Raw genomic sequence first — 6,423 nt, 5'->3', positions numbered from 1 at the left:
CCATCCGAAAGACATGCGAAAAGGTCTGTGGAATGGACGCAGCCACCCAGCTAAAGAGACCAGAATAATGACAAGGTATGGTCACAGCCATCCATGAAGACTCAGGTATGGGCGCAGCCATCCATCAATGAGTCATGTAATGATCATCCACAAAATCGCAACCTGGACCATAACAGACAGGGATCCAGGGTCTTGCGCTCCGTCCCGACCCGAACAAAGTACAAGTTCAAGCATGTGAATACAGGAGCTGAAGTCGAACATGCATGAACATCGTCTGATTACCAGTCAATGATGAAAACTGTTAACAGACGCGAGAGGTACCACCAATAATGACGATGGCCCTCAAGGTACTATAGGTACAATCCGCGGCATGTGAATCAATGAGCTGGCGTCGAACACCCGCAGAATCATCCGATCGGAGGCCAATGATGAAAACCTCGCGTCGAACACGAAGAACCTGCCATTGAGGTATGCAGGCTCTAAGGCACCTGAAGGGAGTCTCTAAGTCACCTTCCCGGATAATGAGCTGAAGTCGACAGGAAGTGACCTTGATCGAAGGTGGGCCATAATGTTTCCCACATCATCGACACGAGACAGAGGTAAAATGATTTGTGTGAGGTAGCAGAGGAGGTTGTATTATTGCAGAGGTCAACTTCTCTTGAACATATCGGCGGCACTATAGCGGATTTGGCAGTATTTGACATCAAATGAGCAAAGGGTATGGTAATGATGGCAATGAGCAGATGAGAGGTCAAATAGGATAACCCAAAACCACGGAGGCCAGTGAAAAACAAGATGAGATGGGCCCACCCAGACACGAAGCAGAGGAGTGCCATGTTCAAGAGTGACATACTGCCGACACGACTACGATTACAGTTCCATTTTCCCCACCATTTCTGGCAGGTACCCCGGTTATTTTTGGATGACAAGCTTGACGGGGATATCATATGCTTGAAGAGTGTCATTTCGACAATGTCTGATGTCATCCAGTGTTTAACGAGCCTGACAAAGGAAAAACTCGGCGTCTTTTCTTGTTTAGAGAGTCTGAAAAGACAGCGGAAAAGGAGACTCCAGGGGGGTCCTTTTTCGTACAGTTGTGTCTCTCGAGCCCGAAAAAGTATAAAACTATGCTCGAAAGAACCGCCCGACCATTACGATCGAGGAGTACTTTTCGTAAATAGTGTTCTCGACCCGAAAAAGTAAAAAAGCGGTCGGAAACACGTCGTTTTAGGGCCGATAACGAGTGCGAAACGACAAACACCCGACAATCTTTTTAAGTTACACGGTCGGAAAAAGAGCTTAAAATGACCGCCTCTCGTTCCCTTTAACGAGCTGAAAGGAGGCTCGGCTATCTTTTCTTGTTTCATGTCGGAAAAAAGCTCAAAGACGACATTTTTTGGGACCAAGTGATTTTAGAATCATTATGATTTCCACTGTTTCTGAGGACCTGCACAATGAAAAATACCCGCATAAATCCATTCGACATGTTAAAAATATATTAAAACATGCATATTGACAGAAGTGCTAAATCCATGGTAAAAGCATGACAAAAACCCACATTTGCAAAATCTATAGTTAATTGAGCCATTTTTACTATAATTAGGAGGGTAAATAGTCATTTTTACCATTGTTACCATATTGAGCCTCTGAGAACGTTGTGAAGCTGTAAAGTTAACGGAGCAAATTCTTCCCCGTGCGGACACCATTCGGCGAACGGCTTGATCCAGGTAGGTTCCCCTTGCCATGCGCTCCATTTTGATTATATTTAGCAAAATTTTAACGGTAGAATTTGCTCATTTGGGCAAATTTTTTGAGTATGGGTGCGCTCTCGGTCAGCGCGGGTTTCCCGCTCGGGACCGCGACGACCGATTTAAAATTACACGTACCAACTTTTGGGTCAGCGCGGAAAACCCGTGTTCTTCCGCGCTGACCCAATGAAAAAACAAAGGGGCGCCATTTTCAGCGCGACTGTTTTTAAAACAGTCGCGCTGGCGCGGAAAAAAAATGAATTTTAATAAATTGGACGTAAATTTTTCCACCAACGGCAATCTAATATTTTTTCATGGCTTTGCAGGGCACAATGTCTTTCGTGTGGCAAGAGAGAGCTCACGATAACGAGGATATAGTTGCATATGGGCTTGCCGAATGCCAGGATGCAATGCGGGCATGTGGTTTCCTAAAGTTCTTCCTGACTCCACGCCTGAGGGCGCAACCTGACTTGCTGGAGTTCCTGATCAGAGCTTGGAACCCAGTAGATGGGAAATTCACCATCCGCGGGCATGATATCGAGTTTGATGCCTCGGATATCTACTTTTTGACTGGTTTGTCGCGCCGGGGCCAGAGGCCCATCTTGGAGGGGCAGCGACCCAGCGGTGAGACTCTAGACCAGCTGATGGCTAGGGTATGCCCAGGAGTTGAAAAGACACGGAGTGGGAAGGTAGCTATCCCGACAGTGCGGGACATACCTCTCCGCACGATACTCTTCATGGTGACACGGGCAGCGGGTTCTTTGGCCAACCATGAGGCCTCGAAGAACCAACTATTGTTAGCTCTGGAGTGTCTACAGCCCACTATCTTTGACTGGGCGACTGCTGTGACTGCTAGCATGAAGAGGAAACTAAGCAACTGCCGTCGTGGAGAGACGAAGCAGTTTGCCTATGGGTCACTCCTTCTGCCGCTCATGCTGGAGCGGGTGCCGGTTTTACAGCTACAGACCATGGCTGTGGATCCACCTAGAGGTCCCCGGGAGACGAGGGCCAGTCGATGGGCCCAGGTCATGCCACGGGGAGGCGGTGGTCGCCCAGTATCTTGGGGAGTGTACTTCAGAGAGTGGCTGGAGCGCCAGGTTGTCATTGTGGAGGACTGGCCGTATGCCGGCATGGACTTCCGCAATGATCCAGACATGCCACTGCCCGCAGGAGAGCATTGGGATGATGGAGGTACGTCACTTGATCTCATTTTAACATTTTTTAATGTTTTTGATTTTTCATGTACATATCTAAATAAATGTCACTGTATGCAGATGTGGGACCTGTGAGACCTGTGGGCCTAGCCCTAACGGCACGGAGAGAGGGACCAGACGCTGGAGCCTTGGCCTTAGTTCCTCCAGGGGTAGATACATCGGAGACTGTGGCCCGTAACCTTGAGGGTTTGCTGGAGGGAGTGCCGGACTATCAGGGGGTTGAGGAGGTCCCCATAGAGCACCAGATCCACACAGTGGGGGTGGCACCCAGGCTGCACCGCCTTTTGAGGCGGGTGGCACGAGCGGCTGTATGCTACAGAGAGCATAACCCAGCCCACTAGTCGCCTAGGTTTATTTCTGTTGTTGTTTTGGGAGACGTGTGTCTCGGATGTATGGAGAACAGTGACTCTTATTTTTGACACATAAACTTATTTTTGAGCGCCTTGGTGCGCCACACGATATATATATATATACATACCGATTTTTGGATGGATCTTGTTACATATGATGATGCTTTGTTTATGTTATGCAAATGTTCATTACAAATGTGATCTTATGTATGAATTGCACAACACATGACCCATGTATTTTCATGTTTTTAATGCAAGCTTAAAAGCACACACGCACGCATGCAAACTATGCTTGAGAAAATATCTTATTTACATATGTTTTACTCTACTATGCTTTCTATGTCTTCTTGTATGATGTTATCTATTTCGCAAATGCCTGTCTAACACATGATTTGCCAATGCATCAGTCAACGTGTTTAATCGTCTCGGAATATGTTGATATGTGATATAGTCAAAATTCCTTTCTAACAATCTGACACGTAGATACAACCTTAGGATACGTTGGTCTCTGACGGAATATCGCCCGTTAAGTTGATGAACGACCAGCTGGGAGTCCAGGTTTACCATCATTGCACGAATGCCGAGATCAACTGCTTCGGCTAGTAGCTCAATTACGGCACTGTATTCAGCAACATTATTAGTGGTACGACCGAGGCAGACTCCTTGAAGATCTAGCAACTCTCCGTGAGGATCATAGATCGCCCATGCCGCAGAAGACAAATTGCAAGTACTACGGCAGGCACCATCAGCGAAACCAACATAAGGTGCACTAGACATCTGCACAAGAAGAAGAAAACACAATAAGAGGCAAACACGTCTTCACACCAAAGGAAAAACATGAAATCATGCACACAAAACACACTGAACACGCGTATGTACAAAGTGAGTGCACGAAGTCATGCATAATATTTCTTCAGATACAGCCCGTTGCGGGGCTTGTCAAGAGGATTTCCTTCGTAATCAATCAACTCATATGCGCCCTTTTGTAAAACTCTTTTCACGATATAGGGACCTAGCCACATGGATTCGAGTTTTCCTGCCCCCAGCTTATCTTTAGCTTGATCGTAGAGCAGTACTAGATCTCCCTCAACGAAGGAACGAGGATGAATGTTCTGGTCAAAGTGAGCTTTGACTCTCTTCTTTTGCGCTTCAATAGCCAGAGAAGCTAAACGACGAGTCTCGTCTAACTGTTCCAGGTACAGAAGCCGCTCCTCCACCAGAGTGGTGTTGGGAAGCAACTCGACAGCTAATTTCAACGAAGGAATCTCACATTCGACGGGAAGGGTGGCCTCCAATCCATAAACCAACTGAAACGGAGTGAAACCGGTGGCGTCCTTCACAGAAGTCCGGTAGGCCCACAAGGCTGGGAACAGCATCAGATGCCAATTAGACTTGTGCGTATTGACGGTGCGTTGAAGCATAGTGATCAAAACTTTGTTCACGGCTTCGACTTGACTGTTAGATTGTGGATAGTACGGTGTCGAACTATCTTGACGCAAGCCTAGTTGGGTCGTTAGTTCCATCATCATGTGATTACGGAAATGCTTTCCGTGATCTGTGACAATAGCCTGAGGGACTCCGAAACGAGTAATGACGTGATTGAATAAAAACTACGCCGCTGTGTAACCGTCTTCATTCAATGTAGGCATCGCTTCGGCCCACTTGGTGAAATAATCCACGGCAACGATGATGTACCCATGCCCCCCGGCCGAACGAGGGTTACAGGACGTGTAATCGATGCCCCATTTGGCAAATGGACCTATGGTGACAACAGGGTGCAGTGGTGCAACAGGTGCACGCATCTTCCGGTGGTAAACCTGGCATTCATGACATACACGTACAGCAAGGATGCAATCCTTGAAGATGGAAGGCCAAAAATAACCAGCACGGAGGATCTTCTGGGCGGTAGCGTATCCGGACATATGGCCGCCACAAGCGCCGGAGTGGCAGTCATTCAACACCCGCTCAGCCTCCTCGAGAGTTAAGCATCCGCGGAGCACAGAATCAACGCCGAGGCGGTACAGGGTATCGCCCAAAATGCGATAGGGTTGAGCTTGGTGACGAATTCGTCGTCGAGCATCTTTCGATACATTTGGATGGAAGGAAGACGTCTGTAAATATACGATAATGTCCCCGTACCACGGGTCGAGGGTGCTGATGAGAAACAATGTTTCATCCGGAATATGCTCCTCCGAACGGGATGGTGCAGAGTGAGATGGTAAGGAACAGAGCAGTTCAGCAAAGACCAGAGATTTCTTAGACTTGGCCGCAGTGAATTCCAAGTCGAACTCTTGGAGGATTACAATCCACTTCGAGTATTTTCCCCCCAACAGCTAACGCGACAAAATGTAGGTCATGGGGTTGCAGTCAGAGATCACGGTCGTTGTGCGCAACAGGATATAATGCCGGAATCGTTGGACGGCGCAGACAACTGCCAATGCCAACTTCTCGACATATGCGTAGCGAGTTTCCGTATCCAGAAGGTTGCGACTGAGATAATAGACAACATGCTCGGTGCCGGCATCATCATCCTGCACAAGAACCATGCCGATGGTGGTGTCAGCGGCAGCAAGATAGAGAGTGTAGTCACGGTGGTAATTCGGAGGTCTTAAGAGCGGAGCTGAGACAAGAAGGTCTTTAAGGCGCTCGAAAGATTCCTGGGCGATAGCATCCCAACGAAAGGGTGTGTCTCGCTTTAACAACCGTGTGAAACCCTTAGCCACCTCGGCATAATTCGGAATGAATCGTCTGAGAAAATTAGCTTTTCCCTGTAAGCTCTGCAATTGCTGCAAAGAGGCAGGGGGAGGAAGATTCAAAATGGCCTCGACTTTGAGGGGATCCAGACGGATGCCTTCCCGGGAGACGATGAACCCGAGTAGTCGGCCAGATTCTACGCAGAAGACACACTTATGCGGATTGAGTCGAATACGGTAGTGTCGACAGCGGAGAAAGATTTCGCGTAGATGAGATGGATGGTCTTGACGTTTAGCTGAATGAGCTGGGAGGTCATCCAGGTAAGGCTGTACGATGTGTCGGATATCATGGAAAGCATACGACATCGCACGCTGGAAAGTGGCACCGGCATTTTTAAGACCGAAAGGTAGCTTTTTA

This window comes from Pinus tabuliformis, chromosome 9 (genome assembly GCF_031772625.1).
Source record: "Pinus tabuliformis cultivar Carrire ecotype Pingquan chromosome 9, CPIR1, whole genome shotgun sequence".
Taxonomy (NCBI): Eukaryota; Viridiplantae; Streptophyta; class Pinopsida; order Pinales; family Pinaceae; genus Pinus; species Pinus tabuliformis.
Note: the sequence above shows the minus strand (reverse complement) of the source record.